Source organism: Oryctolagus cuniculus, chromosome 2 (genome assembly GCF_964237555.1).
Source record: "Oryctolagus cuniculus chromosome 2, mOryCun1.1, whole genome shotgun sequence".
Lineage (NCBI taxonomy): Eukaryota > Metazoa > Chordata > Mammalia > Lagomorpha > Leporidae > Oryctolagus > Oryctolagus cuniculus.
The window spans coordinates 95,945,117-95,968,764 of NC_091433.1; the positions used below are offsets into that span (position 1 = coordinate 95,945,117).

Genomic DNA, 23,648 nt, shown 5'->3' on the forward strand with positions numbered 1-23,648 from the left:
CTTCTCCCACTCATATTCTAAGATTTCTCTGAATACTATTTGAGCCTCACTACCTGCAAACTTGAAAGAAGACTGAAAATGAGATGACTTAAAGCTGTCACACTCAGTTCTCAAACTGTCCACTTCTTTTCTGAGATGACCTGATGGGAGTCAAACAGATGTCTGACCCCAAAGTCACATTCTCATTTTTTGTTCACAGCATTGTGGAGATGCATTTCACTTACAGGTCCTAAGTCTACTCAAATCCATCACTGTTGCAACAAGAAATTAAATGGATCTTATAGGATTTGCTCTTCATTACAAATGTGTGTAAGTTATTACTCAGCACTCCAGGCACTTCCAGCTCTATATTGATTGATTATCTGACAATCAGGTCAAGAATCTTCTCTGCAGAGCTGGCATTGTGGTATAACAGGTAAAGCCACTGAGTTCAATGCCAGCATCCCATATGAGAATGCCACTTTGAGTCTGTCTGCTGTGCTTTCAATACAGCTCCTTGTGAATGCACCTGGGAATGCATCACAATGTGGCCCAAGTCCTTGGACCCCTGCCACACAAATGGGAAACCCAAATGGCATTCCTACCTCCTGGCTTTGGCCTGGGTCACTGGTTCACTCCACAAATGGCATCAATGGCCACTGCTTGGCCAGGCTAAAGCAAGAAGAGAGGAGCTTCTTCCAGGACTCCTACATGGTGGCAGAGGCCTAGGGATTTGGGCCATCTTCAGCTGCTTTCACAGGTGCATTATCAGGGAATTAGATAGGAAGTGGAGCAGCCAAGGCTCAAACTGTATCCTACATGGGATGCCAAGTTCACAGGTAGTGGCTTAACCTGCTATGCCACAACACTGGCCCTTGGAAATAATCTTTAATCAGGCCCAGGTCCTGGTAAAATGTATGGACTAACTTGGCCTACATCTGGAAGATTTTGATGCCTAAACCTAGGAAGGAAATCGGTGATACAGGTCTTTGAAATATGAACCACGTGATGTCATAAGCATTTAAATAAAAAAAATAAACATGAATAAGTAAGTAAGTAAATATCCTAGAGAGAGAACTGCAAAATGCCTATGTTCAGATTGAGAAGCCAATAAGTCTTTACCTTCTGGAACACGGATGGAAACCTCTTCAAGAGAATAGATTAAAGGTCTGTAATTATCTGAGTTAATATCCCACTTCAAGCTTATAACGTACATATATAAGCAGGTGCTAAGAAGCAGGAGACAGTAAATACCATAATGGAAGTATCAAGTGATTATCAGAATTCAGGTGAGAATGAATCATGCACAATACATATGTGTGCAGTTTTAATCCCATGTTCCACTAAGACTTAGTTACTGAAATCTATATCTATAAATTAAATAAAATGGCATATGAAGATTATTTATACATGATTCCTAAACTGGGAGAACTTACTTCATCAAATTCCTAACCCGCCAACAATGCACACTCATCATGCAAAGAAACTAGCAGTTTGATAAAGCAGAAATGACTTTACAGCACAGACAGGAGTAAGAAGCAGAAAAAATATGGTTTGGGCAACTTACAAATGCTATTCCATTTCACCCATAGTTTCTTCCTTCATAACTTCTCTTTATCCAGATCCTGTATTCCAATGCCTTGGAAGTGCTTACTCCAATACCCCAGTGGCAAACCACCTCTTAAATGGAGAATAAGAGAAGAAAGGGAAAAGTGAAGTGAAAAGGAAAAGTTGTGTTTTGTTATAGGTAAAATACACTACTTTCTTTTAATGTATCTACTGATGTGGAACTGATCCTTCTGTACCCCCTGAACTCTCCCTGCTATGTATCTTCTGTTACATATAGAGATAGATATTTCATCTGATGGCTCACTTCCCATATGACTGTAATGGCCAGAGCTGGGCTGGTCTGAAGAGAGGAGCCAGAATCTTCTTCTTGGTCTCCCACATGGCTGCAGGTGCCCAGGTGCTTGGGCCATCCTCCACTGCTTTCCCAGACACATTAGCAGGGAACTGGATGGGAAGTAGAGCAGCAAAATAATGAACTGGCTCTCATATGGAATTCTGGACTCCACACACAGCTGCTCTACCTGCTACACCCAGAGCTGTTCTCCAGTACGCTACTTTTCTAGAGACCCCTGAAAAAATCAACCACAAGAAATGAACCCAGGGTCTGATATTGGGCCACATTGTGTTAAGACAGCCCACAGTGCCAGTATCTCAATTGGGTACCAGTTTGAGTCTTGACTAGCCCATTTCAGTTCTAGCTCCCTGCTAATGTACCTGGAAAGAAAGTGGAGGATGGCCCAAATGTTTGACCTCTGCCAGCCATCTGGGAAGCCTGTGTAAAGTGACTGACTCCTAGCTTTGATATGGCCCAATCCCAGCTATTGTGGCCTTTGGGGGAGTGAACCAGTGGACGAAAGAGCTCTCTCATGTGCTCTCTCTCTCTCTCTCTCTCCTTTTTGCTTACTAAGGAGGCAGCTCCCACAGTGATATGTTTATGCATCTCAATGGTGTAGCCTTGCAGGACAGTTGTAATCCTAGAGCCAGACACAACAAAGACATCCACAATAAAGTAACTGCCACAGATATCCCACATTATCCCTCAAAGTAAACATTAAACACTCAGAATCATAGTGCACATGCCTCTCTGCTGCTACTCCATGCTTCTAGGAATACTACTGTATGAGGTGAAATATATTCGAGTACAGTTTCTCTTAAAGGAAAATATGCAAGCCAAGAGGTTTTCCTTTCCAGCAACAAAAAATATACTATTTTGTGTTATCTAATGCTTCTACCAAGAAATTTCCCAAGGGGCCAGCGCTGTGGTGCAGCAGGTTAATGCCCTGGCCTGGAGTGCCCACATCCCATATGGGTGCCAGTTTGAGACCTGGCTGCTCCACTTCTGATCTAGCTCTCTGCTGTGGCCTGGTGATAGCAGTGGAGGATGGCCCAGGCCCTTGGGCCCCTGCACCCACATGGGAGACCAGGAAGCAGCTCCTGGCTCCTGGCTTCGGATCAATGCAGCTCTGCCCATTGTGGCCGATTGGGGAGTGAGCCATCAGATGGAGGGCCTCTCTCTCTCTGACATCAAATAAATAAATAAATATTTTAAAAAAAATTTCCAAACTGTGGCTTTAAAAAAATCATTAGATCATTTGTTGTTATTCACATTCCTGTGAGTTAGGAATGTGGGAGAGGATTGAGTAGCTGTGTGCAGGCTCTCTCCTGAGGCTGAAGTCGGACATCCACTGGAGCTGTCATCATCTGAATGCTTGATTAAGGCTGATGGACTCACTTATAACTCATTCACGTGGTTGACAAGTCACTAGATTTTGGCTACAGCCTATTTTCTACAACATGCACCATTCCACAGGGTTTCCTTAGTATCCTTACAGCATGGGAATTTCCCCTGGAGGAACTAATCCAAGGCAGATGGGAGTGATCTTTATAAGTGCCTCAGAAGTCATATGTCATCACTTCCATGACATACTACTGTTTCTACAGGGCTGTCTCAGATTCAGTGAGTGTGCAAAGGGTGTGAATACTGATGAAGATCACTGGGGATCATCTTGGAGATTTGCTGAAATAGTCCTTAATAAGAACCATATCATAAAAGAGATAGAAGGGAAATAGAGGCAGCATGGGAGAGAAGGAAATGTTTTGATTCCTAAAAGCTGAGAGCAGATAGAAACAATGTACACAGTTCTTTCCTGAGACCTCTGAGGCTGACCTTGATGTCTCTTCACAGTAGAATCCCCGAATCCAAACTCCAACTCCTAAGTCAGAGGTTTCAGAAGAGTCACAAAAAGACAGGATGCATTGAGAAAGCTCTTCCTGGTCCCGGGAAGCACAGCTGTCTTCCTTTCCCCTTTTCCTACCTTACCTTTGTTGAAGCTATGATGTGACAGGTACCTAAGAATAAGTCTGTGGCTTGACACACATGTTCTCAAAACTGGTCACTAAAAAGTGATGATGCTGGGTCAGTGCTGTGACAGAGTGGATAAAGCTGCCACCCACAGTCCTGGCAACCCATCTGGATGCCAGTTTGAGTTCTGGCTACTCTACTTCTAGTGCAGCTATCTGCCATGGCCTGGGAAAGCAGTAGAAGACAGTCCAAGGCCTCGTGCCCCTTCACCCATCTGGAAGACTTGGAAGAAGCTCCTGGCTCCTGCCTTCAGATCCTCTCATCTCTGGCCATTGTAGTCATTTGGAGAGTGAACCACTGATGGAAGATTTCTCTGTGTCTCTCTGCCTCTGCCTCTCTGTAACTCTGCATTTCAAATAAATGAATAAATATCTTTAATAAATGTGAGATTGCTTTTAAAAAAAAGTGATGCCTCTGAGGAAGGAATGATGTTATTGTAACCAAGGATGCATGAATGCCATAGTCTTCAACTTTCTACTGAATATATAGAGCAGGAATCTGGAACACCACTGGGAAAAAAGTGGGGACCTAGCACTTTCCTTGCCCTTGAAAGTAAATACAAAGCAAGGGATCTGCTACAATCTGTAAAGATGGTAGAATTTAACACAGAGATGCATCTAAAATGTAGGGGAGGAAAGTAAAGATGAAAAAAAAAAAAAAACCCTGTTACTCCTCTCCTACTGTATCCACTGTGACCCTGTTATAACCAGTCTTGAGTAATGTCCATTCAGCATTTCCATATCCCGTGTCTCTGGCCTCCCTCTTCTAGACCACAGTACTCATCACTGGAAGTTCAAGACCCTGATTATGTGCCTGATGCATTATTACAGCTCTGAGTCCCCCAGATCATTTTCAAAACACCACTGACCTTCACCTGTAGATGGAGCTCTGCAGCTCAAATAAGAGAAAGTTGAAAGTCTGAACATTTCTTAGGTGGCAATTATCCACATTAAATCTCTGGGAAACATGCCAAGGCTCTCCACTCAGCTCTATTACTAACCATTCATCCCTAGGTTTTCTGTCTCAGTCTGGGCATCTCTGTTCAATCTCTTCCATTCTCCCAATGTGAAAACAATGTACAGCACAGGGGAGTTTGCTCTGGACATTCAGGCAATTTCTGAACCCCCTGTACTAGGGGTGGCATGCTGGGGGCTGAACAAGGACTGGAGAGTACAGGTGACCACAGCCCTTTTCCATTTGCTGCCTTCGGACTCACTCTCCCCAGAGGCCCTGAGGGACTTCAGGACTTTTTAAATAGGGAAAGAAAGAGAAAAAGCAAGTATAGCAGTGGGAGCATTGCTGAAAGTCTCAAAAACCTTCATGAACCTGTGAAAAAGAATATTTTCTCGACATTTTTCTTTGAAATTTGTAGGATGTCTTATCCTCAGAGGCCTAACTAAACATAAAAATCATGGCCTAAGTTTTACTTACAAATAACTTAAATTTCCTAAAGTAGAAAAAAATAAAGGTAAGGCAGAAATTTTGTGTCATTGCCCCTTTTAAACCCTGACCTAAATTTCTCACTACTTTAGTCTTCAAACACAAAACTTCACTGCTCATTACAGAAATGGCCTCATTGAAACAAACCCAAAGACTTGTCTCTGAGTTGCTTCAAGTGGGCACCTGGCTGCTTCCATCTCAGGTAGAGGGAATGGCACCCAGTGAAGTCCACAGAATGCTCAAAGCTAAATAGCCCACTGCCACCTGCATGGAGTGGACAATGTCAAGTGTCATTTCTCTCCTTGCTTTCTCCTGCCTCACTGAACTAGACACACTCACTCACTTGCGTATTGACTATGTGCTCTGTACTAATATGAGTCCTCAAAGTACCTTTTTTAAAGATTTATTTATTTGAAAGACAGAGTTATATAGAGAGGTAGAGACAGAGAGAGTCTTCTGCTGGTTCACTCTCCAGGTGGCCACAATGGCCAGAACTACACTGATCTGAAGCCAGGAGCTGGGAACTTCTTCCAAGTCTCCCATGTGGGTTCAGGGGCCCAAGGACTTGGGCTATCCTCCACTGCTATCCCAGGCCACATCAGAGAGCTGGATTTGAAGAGGAGCAGCCAGTACTAGAACTTGTGCCCATATGGGATGCTGGTGCTTAAGGCTAGGGCTTTAACCTGCTGCACCACAGGGCCAGCCCTCCAAAATACCTTTAATTCTAGTGAGAGCTCATAGGGATTCAGTGGTGCTAAGGCTTAAAATTATATTAAATACTTCCTTATGCTTCCCGCACAAGCACAGAACTTGCTTTACCCATTGCTTTACAGTCACTCCAAAAATAAAGCCAAAATCCCTCTGCTGGAAAGACAAAGGCTGCCTTGTGTTTTACTATGGAATATCTAGGACAAGCAAAAGTGTTCAACATCCATTTTCTTTTTAAAGATTTACTTATTTGAAAGGCAGAGTTACAGAGAGGCAGAAGCAGAGAGAGAGAGAGAGAGAGAGAGAGAGAGAGAAGTCTTCCATCTTCTGATTTACTCCCCAAGTGGCTGCAATGGCCGGTGTTGGGCTGATCCAAAGCCAGGAGTCAGGAGCTTCTTCCAGATCTCCCACATGGTGCAAGGGCCCAAGGACTTGGGCTATTCTCCACTGCTTTCCCAGGCCACATCAGAGAGCTGGATTAGAAATGGAGCAGCTGGGACCCAAACTGGTGCCCATATGGGACCCCAGCACTGCAGATGGTGGCTTTACCTTCTACACCACAGCACTGGCCCCACAACATTACTTTGAAGACAGAATGCTAAATAACTCTATGCATCACTCTCCTGAAAGTTGACTGAAATGGGAAGTACTAGTATTCTCAGATTTTTCATTCAAGTGGGATGTAAAGTCCCTTGGGACATCAAATTCTTCTCTAGACCCATCAAGTTAGGTCATGTACAAGGATTTGTAAAATTCTTAACCTTATCCAGTGTACAGAGTATATAGAGTATGTACAGTTAGCCAGACTATGACAACTCCAACCAAAATTAAGCATCATCATTAAGGAATGTTTCCAGGTTTGAATGCTGGCTTGGCCTCTTCTTAGCAACAGCTTCTTGGGCACTCTTGGTTCTTCCTTACCTCTAAAATGATGACAATAATGCAACCTACCGCTTAAACAAGAATGAAGTAGGACAACACATTTGAAATGCTAAGTGCCATGTCTTGCATATAATGACTCAGTACTAGCTTACCATGTTCACTACTACTGTTCTATCAGGTTAAGTGTGGTGGCCACACTTAAGTTCCCTTATTCTGAATGTATAAGCCCAATCAACACATGATGCAGCCTCAGAGACAGCAATGGCTCTTGTTGTCTAAAGTGCTCTAGACCTCACATAGAGCTAACCATATCCAAATGGGCTTTAAAAAGTTCATAGGAGAAATTGAATTAAAAGATAATTTTGTTTCATTTAAAAAAATCAGTACCTAGGTTTTTTTCCACTGATAGACATTTTAATGGAATTTTTAAAGACTCTTCATGCACCCCAGTCTCTGCTATGGACAACAAATTGATGGCCAGAGTCCTTTTGCTTGCATACTGTCCTTTCTCACTTGATTTCACTCACATAGAAAAGCTGTAGAAAATCATGGGAGTATTCACTAGGAAGTCACGTCTGCAGACATCAACAGTCACTGGGTTCCACACACCCCTTACTTCTCAAAACTAAGTTCTGCTAAGTCAAGGAAAAAATGGTAGCTCTTTGTCTTCTCTTTTTGAAAACCTCACTCTTAAAAAATTTAAATGAAGTCCTCTATAGAAATTTCAATCTGGAGAGAAAACACTTAGCCAATGTCTGTGATCTAGATAGCTGATTGTTTTTAGCATTTTTGAGCAGGAATTATTAATGAGCTTTTAATCTGAAGGGCTTAAATCACCAAAGTGCTCTAAAATTTATTGAGGACCCACAGAATTCATAAAGGAAAGCTATCAATGCCTTCCCAGCAGCTCCTATCTTGACACCCATCTCTCAATAAAAGCAGCTAAGACTGGCGCTGGTGCCCTGGCACAGTGGGTTAAAGCCCCAACCTGCAGTGCCTACATCAGTTCAAGTCCTGGCTGCTCCTCTACTGATCCAGCTCTCTGCCATGGCCTGGGAAAGCAGTAGAAGATGGCCCAAGTCCTTGGACCCCTGCACCAGCAAGGGAGACCCAGAAGAAGCTCCTGGCTCATGCTTTGGATTAGTTCAGCTCTGTCCATTGCAGTCATTTGGGAGTGAACCAGTGAATGGAAGACCTCTCTCTGTCTCTACTTCTCTCTGTGACTCTTTCAAATAAATAAAATAAGTCTTTTAAAAAAAGCAACTAAGAGGATTTCTAAGAGCACAAGCACACATTAGTGGAGTGACATTACAAGCCCTGTTTATAAATCGGCTTTTAAATGGTAAATGTTGAGGTACTTTAATCTCCAACCACAAGCCTGCTCAAGATATGCTGTGTGTCAGAAAAGAGGGGAAAGCATTAAGCCATTTCCAGACCAGGTTTATTTAGAATAAAGCCTAGGAATGGCTCACTACCAGATGAATGCATTTAAGACAGTTGCCAATGAATACACAGCAGAGGGGAAACCCCTCCCTTAATGACTAGTGTTTTATATAGCATAAAACAACTGGGAGGGGCTTGGAGGTCTGAGCTAAAGCTGGGCTAGTGAGACAAAGGGAGAATTTGGGCTAGATTTAAAGTTCCTTTGAGATAACAGTGTGCACTGTGAAGGAATGAGCTAAGGCAGGACTCCGAGGCTGAGCTGTTAAAATAGGGGGAGAGAACTTGGGAGGAGTAAGAGAGATCTTAGGCTGATCGTAGGCATCTTTTTATAGCATTGTGTCCAAGAATCAAGGCAGGACAGGGCTGATCAAGGTAGATTGGGGCTGTATTGGCAAGTCAGAGAAACAAGGGCTTGCTTGTTAGGTGAGAGGTCAACATGGATCTAAATCTTTTTGTCCTAGCTTCATCACTGTGTATGATGAAGTCAGAATAAAGCAGACTTTGATTAAGGCAATTTCTGGTACAAATTCTTTTTAAAAAGATTTTATTTGTTTTATTTGAGAGGTAGAGTTACAGTGAGAGGGAGAGACAGAGAAAGGTCTTCCTTCCATTGGTTCACCCACCCACCAAATGGCTGCAAAAACCAGAGCTGTGCCCATCTGAAGCCAGGAGCCAGGCACTTTTTCCTGGTCACCCTGGTGGGTGCAGGGACCCAAGGACTTGGACCATCTTCTACTGCTTTCCCAGACCATAGCAGAGAGCTGGACTGGAAGTGGAGCAACTGGGACTAGAACTGGTGCCCATATGGGATGCTAGCAACTGCAGGTGGAGGATTAACCTACTGCATCATGGCACAGGCCCCTGGTAGAAATTCTATAATAAAAATATAGCCAATTGCAATCTATGGCAATTCACATAGATTTCACTCTAGCTAAGGGATTCATGTTTGGTGCCTTTAACTGGGAACCTGAGGAAATGTCTGACAAGGGTGAATTCCATGGAAGTGGCCAGAGACTCTAGTAGAGACAACAGTGCAAATCACCAGTGACAAAATCCAGCCCTAATGACAGTACTCAAACCCCCATGAGGGGCCATACAGTTAGCAGCATCTTGCAAGTTCACACGGGGTACTAAATTTTACAAGAACTCTCAGTCAAGCCTCAAGCTATGTTCATGTCTATGTTTGTGTTAAGGAAGTATCATTTGCTGGAACATTTGCAGGAAAGACAAGCAGAAACATAGCTGTATTGGGTCCTTCATTTACAATGTCCAACATCACTATTACCACCGACTCAGATTTAAGAAGAGGTCAACTGCTAATCTTGGGTGTGCATATTGAGGAAGGGGCAAAAGGGATGTGCTATCTGCTATCTCTTTGCTCTGTTTCTAACCTGCAAATCTGTCCTCCTCTTCTCTAGTAGTCTCCGACAAGAAGTTAGCCTGCTTCACTCACTCCCTAGTTTGTCTGGGAAATATGATGTCCTGTTCTTATGCTGTGAAACCCTCACATAGTCATTCATGTGGGTGACTGCATTGGTCAGAACCCACTGTTGCACATACTGTTGGCTCTATGACCCACAACCTGCATACATTAACCAGCCTCACAATATCACCCACTTAGGTTTTTGCACTCAAGCTCCCCTAAGTTCAGAGGAGCATAAGGCTAAGGACATAGGGTCAGGAGACCAGCCCACCTTCCCAGGCTGCCCCTGCCACATCACCCCTGATAATGTTGTTGCTATGGCAATTCTCCAACTATTAGTCCAGTGCTTCTGACCACTAGGTTACAGCACATGACACACCTTCATGCCCTCTGTGCCTGGCCTACCCTGTTGGCAAATGTGCAAAGAGGCCACCTTCTAAGGTTTATGCTGTATCCTTTGAGCAATGGGTTCTAGTGGGGTGGGGCATTTTCTGCTCAAATAGTTTCTAGAGTTTCAAGATGGTGCCTGCCCACCTCTGGTCTTAGGGGACTTGTCATTTTCCAGGAGCATGTACTCAGGAGGTTGGAAGCTGGGCACTTCTGAGCTGTCAAAGGGATTTGTTTGTTTGTTTGTTTATTTATTTATGTATTTGCTTTTTGAGGCATACACTAAGGTTGATCATGATCAAAGTCCTCTGCCTCAGTTTTCTCACCTTGCAGTACACCCACAAGGTGACTATTGACTCAGGAATCTTCTATTTAGATGACACCTCAATATTCTATTCATTTAACATGTCATTAGCACGTGCCCTTCGGTGTGGGCCTGTAGGAGATCTGGTGGCAGGAGAGGTTTACACTAAGAGGAAAATAAAGGAGGAAACCTCAGGATAAAGCAATTCTGGCCTCAAATCTGGGGAGCTCCCAAAGTCCCTCACATCAGCCAAAGCCAGAGAAGCTTCTCTTTCTTGTTTATGCCTCTCGGCAAAGACTGAGGACCAGCAGAGAAGCTAGGAGATCTCAGTCTTGTCCAGGTTAGTGATGCGTTTGACAGACTTCCAGTCAGTCAGGATCCATCTGGAGGCTGTCAGTGGGGCTGGAGGTCTGTGGACCCCTCAAAACATAGGTAAAATGTCCTTCACAAGCAAGCTGTCAGCTGTGGCTAGAAAACCTGTCTCCAGATCTACTGGCATCCCCCCACTAATAGCTTCCTGTGCTGCATGTGTGACTTGCAGCCTTAAATCACACCTTCAGGGCAGGTGCAATCTTTCAGCTAGAGTTGGCAGGGGAAGGGGTTGAACCCCTGGAAAGAGTTGGAATGGTTCCAGGAGATCCTGGATATCTTGTGTGACCCTTTTGATTTTATTTATTTATTTATTTATTTTCAAGATTTATTTTATTTATTTAAAAGAGTTACAAAGAGAGATAGAGACAGAGAAGAGGTCTTTCATCTGTTGGTCTACTCCCCAGATGGCCACAATGGACAGAGCTGCACTGATCCAAAGCCAGGATCTAGAAGCTTCTTCCAGGTCTCCCATGTGGGTGCAGAGGCCCAAGGACTTGGGCCATCTTTTACTGCTATCCCAGGCCATAGCATAAAGCTAGATTGGAAGAGGAGAATCTGGGACTTGAGCTGGAGTCCATATGGGATGCCGGCACTTCAGACCAAGGCTTAAACCCACTATGCCAGCAGAAGAGGAGGCTAAGCCCCTGAGTGGGAGAAAGGCCAGCTCCAGGAGACCCCTGCTATCTCCATGAACCACTAGTCAATCAGTATACAGTATGTGAAACCCCCATCCAATGGGCACCCCCACTGAATGACCGAATGGCAAAAAAAAAAAAAAAAAAAAAAAAAAAAAAAGAAAGCAGTAATGACTTAAAAATGCTGAGCACTTCCTAACAGCCAGTGTCCTGCTCAGGCAGTCCTCCTGGTCTCCTCTAGGACCAGCGTTCCTGTCCCTTGCCAATCAAAGTTCCTTTTCTGTCAAGTAAAATTTTTGCCTCTTTGTAAATTGTTTCCTGGCTTTTTATTTCTAAACTAAGCTGAGGAAAAGAACCCACAAAACTTGCTCCTGGAAACTCCCTCCCCTCCACAACTGGTAACACATGTTCTGGCCTTCAGTTACCAAGCCTCTGCCTACCATCTGCCTATTTTCACTTCAGACAATGGTGTATTTTCTGGGCTTTGTTACTTTTGAGATCTGACCTTAACCCAGTGGTTCCTACCTGACATGTGCATAGCACCTACAAATGATGTAGGTGATTCTATTGTGTACCTACAGCTTTTTTTCACATTGTTTTGTGCTTATCTATGTCCTAATAATCTGTCCCCCAGGACTGTAAGTGCCTTTAGGGTAAGCATTATATTCACATGATTCATGTTGTATCAGTTATACCCAGGAGACCATCAGACTTAATGCAGACAAGTCATCCCTGTCTCCCTCCCTCCTCTGCTCTTCATGTCCACAATGCTAGATGCTCTTGATTGTCTCCCCCACCCCTCTCTCTGCTCAGCTCCCCCCATCATGAGACCCTCACACACCATGCTCCTCTACCCATTCTGACCTCATGTGCTCTTCAGTTTCAGTGGCTCCAAAAAGAAAGATAGCAACTGAGTGAGACTTAGTTGCACCCATGAAGCCAAGCTACTGTGCTCCATTATCACTAAGTGAATTGTGGATGTTGGCCTTGAATGTTCTGATTGTGTTCAGTTCTTATAGTTCCATGACAACTGAGAGAATGGCGGTCTCCCAGAAATTGAAATACAATGCCTGCTTGCATATTACATTCAGTTAGGGGCCACAGAGCTCTGCAGCACTGTTTGGAGCCCTTTCCACTTATTCACTGTTCACACCTGTTGCTTTCTTCTTCTCTTTGCCATCCACTCTCACCAGAGTAGCCATACAGAGTGAGTTTATTTAAGAGCCATAGTGCTGAGCCAGTGGCAGGACTCCACTTGTCCCTTATTGTTATATATTAATGTTAGCCGTCACAAAACACACCGAACACTGGAGTAAGGGAAAGGGTTTATTGGGGAATACCCTACAGACCTGACTGAAGGGGCAGCAAAGGAAAAAGAGAGAAGGAGACTATAAGAGAGAGAGACAGAGAGGAGGGAGAAGAGAGACAAGAGGAGGAGAGGAGCCAAGAGAGCATATGTTCAGGAACAGACCCTTTTAAAACTTTGTGGGCAGGGAAGCAGGATCAGTGAATCCCATTAGGATGGGGGTGGAGCCTGGCTCAGGTAGCTGGGCCATGTGGCCACCTGGCTAAAACTGCACCAGTTTCCTAACACTTATAATGTGTATTTTGGCTATTTGGGGAAGCTTTTTTTTATTTTCTGCTACATTGTGCCTTTTGTACCTGAGGTTGGTGGACACATGAACTGTGAATTAGTGAGGTATTCCAAATTTGGCTTTGAATTATACAATTCTGTGGGTTCTTGAATTTAAGATGCTGAGTTATAATATCAATGCAAATATGTTACTTGCCCTCATGAAATTTTCAATTTGGCAAGAAAGAGGAATTTAAGGAAAGATATTGCCTGAAACAGTAAATACTAGTGTGAAGTCAATGGATAAAAATTTAAGCATTCCTAATCCAGCAGCAACCCTAATCCCATGAACTAAAATTGACAGAAGTAATCATAAATATAGAACTCCATGTCATCCAGTTATTTATTTACATTTATAGTTAAAATAAAAAATTAAAAAAAAACACATATGCCTAAGAACGCATAATATTTGTATGCTATCTTGATATTAAACCTAAGAAAAAAGGACCATGGACTAATAGCAACTTTGAATCTCCTTCCTTTATTAGACAAGTTATAATCCTTTGTGGTCCTTACAATGTGGATTATTGTTGTAGGAATTCTTCCTCTCTCTCACTTTTTTATTTCCAGATGAGAAATCTGAACTTTTACAACCTGAGCCCTAAGACAAAACAAAAACAACAACAACAACAACAACAACAACAAAAAAAAGAGTTCTTAAACCAGTATTAGATTTTAGTTGGCCTTTAACCTAGACCTTTTTTTTCTTAGTTTTTTTTTTTTTTTTTTTTTTTTGACAGGCAGAGTGGACAGTGAGAGAGAGAGAGACAGAGAGAAGGGTCTTCCTTTTCCATTGGTTTACCCCTCAATGGCTGCTGCAGCCAGTGCACCACGCTGATCTGAAGTCAGGAGCCAGGTGCTTCCTCCTGGTCTCCCATGTGGGTGCAGGGCCCAAGGACCTGGGCCATCCTTCACTGCACTCTCAGGCCACAGCAGAGAGCTGGACTGGAAGAGGGGCAACTGGGACAGAATCCAGCACTCTGACTGGGACTAGAACCCAGGGTGCTGGTGCCACAGGCAGAGGATTAGCCTATTGAGCCAGGGCACCAGCCTAACCTAGGCGTTTTAATAATATCACCATGCAGAAATTCTGAACTGTTTGCATCTCAGTTTCCTCTTTGTAATCTGCTGATAATACTATCTCCAGAATTAATATAAGGTATAAATGATATGATATTAGGCCTTTCATCCCCTAACCTTGCTCCTAGAAGATACTCAGCAATGCTAGTTCTGAATCCAGTTCCCTTGTTTGTTTCTGTACCTGGTGAATTAAAAGATGGTGTAAAATGATTTGAAAAGAAATATAATATCAATAAAACACAAAAATTTTATTCTCAAATCTAGATGATAAACTATGCTTTCCACAACTCTGCTAAAAGTTATATTGTATTCATAATCATTTATTATTTGAGTGATGTTTCCAGAGACAGCAAGTACAACTTTTCTGGAAGAAGACAAAGTCCATGAAATAGCCAGAGTTTGGGTTTCAGTTAACAGTAGTGGATGTCACTCTTTAAGATTTTTGTTCAGGAAAGGAAGAACACCAACTAACTGATCCTTAAGATTTGGGGTGGGAAGGAAGGGAAGGAGGGATAAAAACAAAAGCAAATACCCTCTGATTTCCAGCCTGTCTCCAGTAGCCCCAGACTGAAACTGGGGAGGGCCAACTGGTCTCTCTAGATATATGCTGGCCTGGACTCCATTTCCCAGAGATGATAGGTGCCCTGAGGTATTCCGTGTTTTGAATGCCTTTGCATGTGAATGTGGGAGAATTTGCACTTGTAAGGACCTGCCCTTGAGGCTTTGAACTGGGAACAGAAAGCACATTCACTGATCTGAGTCAGCCTGGAGAGGGCAGGCTGCTCCTCCTCCAGCTTTCACTGCCTCTCTGGCTCCACACGTGCGATATCTGGGAGTTTGTGAGCATACACCTAGATCCTGCCACCCGCTACTACTGTGCCTCTTCATCTGCCACCTGTGGGTCCCACGTGTGGGGGCCCTTTTCTGTACCACACTCCGCTTTGCTCCTCGTGTGTCCTAAAGAAAGGGAATGTGCTTCTGGGACTTTCCACAGCAAGTATGGAAAACAGGAAGTGAGGGAATGTGTGTATGGGAGAGGGCTGTGAGGGAGGGCAGCTGGCTGCTGGCCACTCCCTTGCTTCTCAGTGATCCTGGCAGGTTTCCACAGCAAAAGCAGGGCTGAGAGCTGGGCTACCTTGTCTTACACTACTGCTTCTCAGGCTCCCAGGGCACAAGCAATATGTCAGGCTAGCTTGCCCAAACTTTCCTTGATGTGTTTTATTCAGTGGTTACAAGAGACAGAGCACCGATCAGGGAAACTGCACAAGTAGGGCAGGCAAGAGGACAGTGAGGGGAGGCAGTGAGACTGCCATTTTCTATATTTAAATAATCCCGTTTTCCACTTTAGGTGGGCCACAAAATGCCTTCTGGCAGGGCCTCTGCCTGTATCCCTGGGCAGTTCTGGCAGGGGCAGGGCAAGGCATTGTGGCCCTCAGCAGGGAACCCTAGGCTGCAGAAGGGTGGGGAAGGAGGATCAGACCAGGATCTGCTCTGGGCCCCCCCAGCACCTCATCAGCTGGTGGGGTCCCCGAGGACACACCTGGCAGCTGTGGCCCTGCCTGTTCTGTTTTTCTCAGAGTGAACATTGTGAAGGGTGGGTAGTAGCTCTGTGGATTGATCCCTCTTCTGTGTTTAGTTAACAGACTTTTTTTCAATCGAATTTGAGGCCATGGAAACATAGCTGAGGATTCATTTGACTGCTTTTTGATTTCTGTCTTCAGCCCTTCATTCTTCTGTTAGCAAGGATGTTATTATCTGCCATTGCTCCCTTTGCAGAGTGAGAAGAGAATTAAAGTTAATGCAAATCTATTGTGTGGGTCAATAACTGGAGCTAGTTTAACCTGAATTTGCATGAAGTGTAGAACTATAAAAGCATAAATACAGAATATTAACACTTTTTCTCTGCCCAGTTCTTTACAGTCACCCAATGATCCACTAAACTGGTTATCTTACAGTCCATACTGTTTTAATTAAGAGGGCCCATTACTTGTCTTATTCTGGGTTTTGTGTTTAAGCCGATGACATTTTTGACATGGAAGGATATTATTTCTACAATTTCATAATGGCTGTGGTGTGTGGAAGCATCTATAGAAGTTATTATTGTGAAGAAGGGTAAGAAAGAAGAGGAGAAAAAAAAAAGTTCACTCTCTCCCCACAGAGATGTCTACATAGTACAGCAGAAGATGTGGTCTTGAAAACTATTGCTGACTGAGTTTCATATGATGAGGTTTTCACATGCATAACTGTGTTTGAGTGATTCAAGTGTTCTGCTAGAATGGTATTGTCAGCCAGCGCCATGGCTCACTTGGTTAATCCTCTGCCTGGGGCACCGACACCTGAGTTCTATTCCTGGTTGGGTGCCGGATTCTGTCCTGGTTGCTCCTCTTCCAGTCCAGCTCTCTGCTGTGGCCTGGGAAGGCAGTGGAGGATGGATCAAGTGCTTGGGCCCTGCACCTGCATGGGAGACCAGGAGGAAGCACCTGGCTCCTGGCTTCGGATCAGCACAGCTCACTGGCTGCAGCATGCTGGCTGTAATGGCCATTTGAGGGGTGAACCAATGGAAAAGGAAAACCTTTCTCTCTGTCTCTCTGTCTCTCTCTAACTCTGCCTGTCCAAAGGGAAAAAAAAAAGACTCCCATGTAGGTAGGTGGCAGGGACCCAAGTCATCATTTGCTGCTTTTCTGAGGTATGTAAGTAAATTGGAAGTGGAGCATCTGACACTTGAACTGGTGCTCATATGGGACATTTGCACTGCAGGAGGCAGCCAAACTCAGTGTGCCACAATGCTAGCCCATCAATAGACATTTTGAAGTGGCATCAGTGGCTATAAAAATACACACTGTAAAGTTACAAGGGAATTGAAAGAAATGTCTTATAACTCCAACTGGTTCTAGGGACCTTTATTTTACATCAGCTCTGTCTTGGCCAATAAACAAGTTGAAAGAAGTCAGAACTTTAGTTAACATTTTGCTCTAAATCAGGGGTGGGGAACATCCAGCCTGTGAGCCATGTAGGGTCCATGAAATCATTTCTTCTGGCCCTGCCAAGGCAATCTATAGCATGTAAATTTTTAATTTGGTAATTTTGTATGGTTTATGGGTGATGTTATAAATATCCAAATGGCCTTGGCAGAGAAAATATTCCCACCCCTGAAAAAATATTAATGACAAATCCAAGGCAGTTACAAATCTGTTTAAGAGTGAATGAATAATTACGATTACCAATCCTGTGGAAGAGAGACATTTCTAAGCAACACATGCCAAAGACATCAATTATGTCTCTAAATACTGTCAGAGATGCCAGACAAGTTGTTGAAGTGACTTTATTCCTTCTCAGAAAAGACAAATGAAAATCTTGTGCAATGAGAGAGTTATGTGCATCAAAATTAGTGTTGCTGCTGTTGGCTCACAGAGAGCCTGTTTCTGTAAACAGTCTTAGATAGCATGTGGAGATGCATGTTTATGGCCAGTGTGCATGAGGTATCCATGTGTGCAATTTGTACAGTCTCATATGTATGGATGTTATTTTCTAGGTGTGCTTGATGTGGGGAATATTCACTGCCTGGCCCTTGTTGGGGAAATTGATGAGAGGATGCATATGTGAGGGAAATGCATTGCTTAAAGTTAGTCTCTAAATATCAGGCCTGCCTTGAGTGGTGCTGCTTTAAAATATAGATACACCACCTACTCTATTGCATGACTTGGGTGTGCAAAGTTCATTTCCCATGGAATATTGTATTTGAAGGTTTTTATAAGTCATTTTCTTTTCTTGACTCAGGTGTATTTCACCTGGAATGTGTACAGACCAAAGTCAGCTATATATAGACAACCTAAACCTGACTGTTGACTTTTCCGAGTGACCATGATGTGCTGCTGCTTCCCAGTGGCTCCTAAAACCTGTGGTGGCTCTTGTCTGAGTATCTGTAAACCAGAAAGATGGAGTCTTCACCACTTGAGGTTTCCATTTTTTTCTCCCCTTTCTTCTTCCCTTTTTCTCTTTGCTATTTCTGCTGGTCTGCAAAGGGGATGATGGCCAGGCAATAGTCACTGCCTTGATCCAAGACTCCACTTGGCCTCTCTCCCTGGAAGACTACTTCTTGTGTGATGCTGGCCATTGAAAGAGACTCTGATGGGCTCACATTGGGCATCTTCAAGGTGGACAACTTCCAACCCTTTGGCACTGGAGTAAATGCCACTACATTCCTCAGTAATTTGATGGAGGAAAGGGGCTGAAGAAACTGATCCATCCCTCATTTCTTGCATTCCTCATATGCTTATCTGGTCTTGGTATTATTTTCTAGCTTTTCCATTGATTCACATCTAGTAGATTGCATGTAACTCTATTTTCATAACTCTCAGCCCTTGTCCACATCAGGCTATTTTTCAGAGAAGGACAGAGATGTTATCAGTCACCACAAAGCATTTCAAGTACCTGTGTTTTCCTTGTGATGGTAAGGTTGGAAAGCTGATTTCTCTTGGGATGTAACAGGTCTGCTGGGTGCTTATTCTGGGGCTCATATTGAGCACTAAACCTAGTTGCCCTGTGTGACAGCTTCCTATTTCATGGACCCTCTTATGGAAAAGATTTTCTCATGTTCTCTATGTGCCTGGTTGGGCTATAACTGCCCACAGTGGGAACTAAACCTGTCTTTGACACTTGGAGACTTGGATTCATGAGTCCTGCAATCTTCTGCATGAATTTAATAGAAAATGTGTTTTGAAACAGTTGGGCTGTGGGTAGACAGGGCAGTTTTTCTGGATCCTGGTAAGAATTGATGAACTGCTGGTGTCTTTCAACCCACATTATATTCTGAGAGTTCATTTCATTTTCTTAAGAAAACTGTATCTGGGCTTTGCTCCCCCTTTTTCTGGAATTTTTGTGTTTCCATCCTCTTTATTACCACAGACATGAGTATGCTTTTTTTCTCTTCTCTTTATGATGCTGAGAAGAGTAATGGGGACTTTTCAGCTCTCTCCCCTTGTGAGCACATCTTTCTCCTCAAGCTGTCTCCTTGCATTAGGCACTGGGTTAACCTGGCTGTACTAGAAGGGATCTGCTTATACTCACTGTAACTTTACAATAGAAGTCATCATAATATTAATCTGTCTTGTAAACATCTCATCTGTTATTTTGAAATATATTGTGAGTGTGTCTTTTATGTCAGTGTCTATAAGCTGGAGACTTCCCACTTGAAACAGCACAACTCTAGCCTTGCTGTTATTTGGATGTTATTTGGATGTGGCCCTGTTTTACTGTCCCCACCCCTTTTTTATAAGAATTAAAAATTTTATTTTAAAGGCAGATTTACAGGGAAAGAGGGAGAGACAGAAGGATGAGGATCTTGAATCTGCTGGTTCACTCCTCAAATGACCACAGTGAACAGGGCTTGGCCATTTGAAAACCTGGAGCCTGGAACTCCATATAAGTCTCCCATGTGGGTGCAGGGGCCCAAGGACTTGGGCCATCTTCTACTGCTTTCCCAGGCCATAGCAGAGAGCTGGATCATAACAGCTGAGACTAGAACCGGCATGCATGTGTGATGCTGGTGCTTCAGGCCAGGGCATTAACCCACTGTGCCACAGCGCCAGCCCCCCACCCCACATATTTTTATAATTCAAACATCTAGATTCTCATTTTAAATTGAAATTTGGTGTTTCTGTAATAGATAAAAGATATAATGTAATTATGGAAATTCAAATCATTATATTATGTAATTAAAGGAAATTCAAATAAAATGTAGACTTTAGAAATGATGAGTCAATATCAAGCCAGTGTTGTGGCCCAATGTAAGCTACCATCTACAATGCAAGTAATCCCACCTGAGTGCTGGTTAAAATCCCAGCTGCTCCACTTCCAATCCAGTTACCTGCTAGTGTACCTGTGGAAGTAGCATAATATGGTCCAAGTGCTCGGGTTCCTGCCACCCATGTGGGAACCCAGATGGAGTTCTGGGCTCTTGATTTTTGCTTGTCTCAGCGCCAGGCATTGCTGACTTTTGTGGAGTAAACTAGTGGATGGAAGACCTCTCCCTCTCTCCTTCCTTGTAAATCTGCCTTTCAAATTAAAATACATCTTAAAAAAACAGAAGATAGTATTTAAATATTACCACATTAATTGTGATAATTGTGCCATGTAACTATGAGATGTTAGTAATAGTGTAAACTGGGGTTTTCACTATTAAACTGGGGTGTGAGGTATCTCTAAACAGTTTTATCTTTGTAATTTTTCTATAAATCATAAAAAATATTCTTAAATAACATCTAGTTTAAAAAGATATCTCGGGGCTGGCACCATGGCTCACTTGGCTAATCCTCTGCCTGCGGCACCGGCACCCCAGGTTCTAGTCTTGGTTGGGGTGCCAGGTACTAGTTAGGGTGCTCCCCTTCCAGTCCAGCTCTCTGCTGTGGCCTGGGAAGGCAGTGGGGGATGCCCAAGTGCTTGGGTCCCTGCACCTGCATGGGAGACTGGGAGGAAGTATCCGGCTCCTGGCTTCAGATCGGTGCAGTGCTGGCTGTGGTAGCCATTAGGGGAGTGATCCAATGAAAGGAAGTCCTTTCTCTCTGTCTCTCTCTCACTGTCTATAAGTCTACCTGTCAAACTAAAAGAAAAAAGATATCTTGGAAGACTGTATTATGGGAAAGGACAAAGATCTAGCATTTAAAAATTGAAAATTGAGGTGATGAATTATTGCAGAAAAATGATTCCCCTGGATCCATAATCAGTTATTAACTGGTTATGCTTTATTTGAATCATTAAATGGATGGGAGTATAGTCACGTTTGCTGGAGAACTGATTTTGTTTATAAAAGTAGCTTTCTGAATATGTTTTAAAAAATTAAGTGGTGGATTTTAAAATTTCAACATCCAAAAATCCAAGACTCATTGGGAGTTACACAGTTAAGAGAGTTTAAAAATGAAAGCCTTGGGATGGGTGTTATGTTGCAGTGAGTTAAGCTGCCACTTGAGATGTCTTCCTTATGTGTTGGAGTACATGGAATCTAGTCCTGTCATCACTCCAGTCTAGCTTCCTGCCAATGCACAAGATTGAGAAGCAGCATATAATGGTCAAAGTGCTTAGATTCTTTCTACCAACATGAGAGATCCTGAAGCATGGCTTCAGATGGCCCTGTTTCATTTGGGAAGAGATGTAACAGATGGAAAAAAAGTGTCTGTGCATTTTCCCCTTTTGTTCACTCATTCAAATGAATGAATGAATAAAGTGGGTTTTTTTTTTGTTGTTTGTTTGTTTTTTTTTTTTATGACCAAAATGGAATGGACAGAGAGCAGATGTGAGTTGTCAGTGTAATTCCATTAAACCAGTTCTGTGAGTGGTCATTTCTATAAGAATTTTTCCTTCAAGCTGGCACTATAAAAGCAGGCCAAGAGATTCCATTCTTAACCCTCTTCCAAATTAGATTACATTGCTCCTCATGCAACATCAGGAATGCTGACAGTCATTGACTGAGTTCTTTGAATGGTTAGGGTTGAGGAACTGAGACTTATTGACTCCACTTGATATGTGCTCATCTCTCTTCCTGACTTTGGTTAAGATCAATTGTAAGAAATTGCCCCTTTGTATCCATTTGTATTCTCACCAGAGGAAAGAACCTTGGAATTACCCTCCTATGTAGTAAAGAGGGATCTCTGGATTCTGCTACCAGTTGTCATTGGCAACAAGTTTAAGAATGAGGATCCTTGGTAGTATAGGGTACCACCAACTATTTCATCTTGGGAATCCCTCCTCTCTTGGCTTCTGGGATATTTGGCTGCTATTGTCTTTTCTAAAAGACTCAAACACAGGTACTCCTATACATGATGAATAACTTATTACCCACTATTCTAAATATCAGTATCTCCTTGTTTTGCTAGAATTTCACTTTGTCTATTTTATTAAGATATCAAAGATAAGTATTTCCTAAATTTTTCTTTTGGTAATTTTCCTAGAGCTTATATTAGACATTTAAAACTGGTTTAAACTCACTTTCAATTAGCATTACACTATTCATTGGGAGATAAAATTATTACATATCTATAATTTCTTTTAAAAATATTTTTATTTGAAAGAGTTACAGGTAGAAAAGAGAGAGATGAGAGGGAGAAGGGGAGGGAGAGAGAGAGAGAGAGAGAGAGAATTTTTCATCTGTTTGCTTACTCCCTAAATGGCAATAATTGTCAGGGCTGGGCCAAGTTGAATCCAGGAGCCAGGAGCTTCTTCTGAGTCTCCTGCCCTATGGGAGTGGCAGGGGCCCAAACAATTGGGCCATTTTGTAAGAAGAATTCATGTAGGATGCATAATTCCCTAGGAAGCAGACTGAAGTAATTCTCTTTAAGTGTCCCTCCCTGAGGTACTTATTGATGTTGATTTCTCAATGACATAATGCTAATATTTACAGGCCAATTATGAATGATCCATGTGTGTCTTACATATGAATTGTCCACAGATATGTTTTCCAAGGCCTTTAAAATAAAGTAAGGAAACTTTACAACAGAAGAGAAGGTTAGCATTTTCTGCTGTCTTGGGTTAGAATCTGCACATTTATTACCCCCTTAGCGCTCTATTGTTGTGTGCATCTCCTGAAGATTCTTTTTAGGCCACTTTCGTGTCCAGATTCCTGAATGGGTGACACAATCTTTGGCCAGACTACTGGTCTGTTCACCCAGCCTAAATTAGACTCAGCTAGTTTGTTTACCCACTCCAGGGTCAAGGGGGCCCAGAACTGCTATGACTGACTCTGCTTTCTTGCTCACCCCAAAGATGAACTCTTGAAATCTGTTGGCTCATAGCAGTCTCTGGATTAATGCATTGCTCTTATCTGTGAGGTATTTTAAAGTTTTCTCTCAAGTCCTAGAAGCCTAGGTTGGTGTTATTTTATAATGAGACATGTGTTTATAGTAGTTGGTGTTATTTTATAATGAAACATGTGTTTATAAAAGGCAGGTATCACCTAGGACTGTGTGTTCTCAAAATCAGCTGAACTTACCCAGGCCTAGATGGAGTGCCAGGATCCTGGCTTCAGGCTGGCACATTCCCAGCTATTGTGGGCATTTGGGGACATACCAGCAAATGGAAGAAACTCCTTTGCCCCCCACATGCCTTTTAAATGATATGAAAAAGATAATTAGATTAAAAATGATGGGGCTCGCATTGTGGTACAGTGAGTTAAAGCCTCTGTCTGCAGCACTGGCATCCCACATGGACTGTTCCACTTCCAATCCAGCTTCCTGCTCATGTGCCTGAAAAAGCAGCAGAGGATGGCCTAAGTCTTTAGATCCCTGCACCCACGTGGGAGACCTGAAGGAAGTTCCTTGCTCCTGACTTCAGATGAGCTCAGTTTCAGCCATTGCAGCCATTACGGGGAGTGAACCAGTGGATGGGAGATCTCTCTATCTCCCTCTTCTGTCTCTACCTCTCTCGGTAACTTTGTCTTTCAA

General features: G+C 43.0%; 1 long non-coding RNA gene across 3 annotated transcripts in view; it reads left to right on the top strand.

The window, feature by feature from the left end:
* The window catches only part of LOC138848797 (uncharacterized), a 113,153-nt gene that overhangs the window by 71,944 nt on the left and 17,561 nt on the right, over positions 1-23,648 (top strand). Inside the window, exon 3 of one of the 3 annotated variants that reach the window (XR_011386891.1) lies at positions 1,602-1,726. The exons of 1 other annotated variant lie outside the window; for it this stretch is intronic. This is a non-coding gene — a long non-coding RNA (uncharacterized lncRNA). Of the gene's footprint in view, positions 1-1,601; positions 11,669-23,648 lie in introns of those variants that run through there. One more of the 3 variants, XR_011386890.1, reaches the window with a different exon arrangement.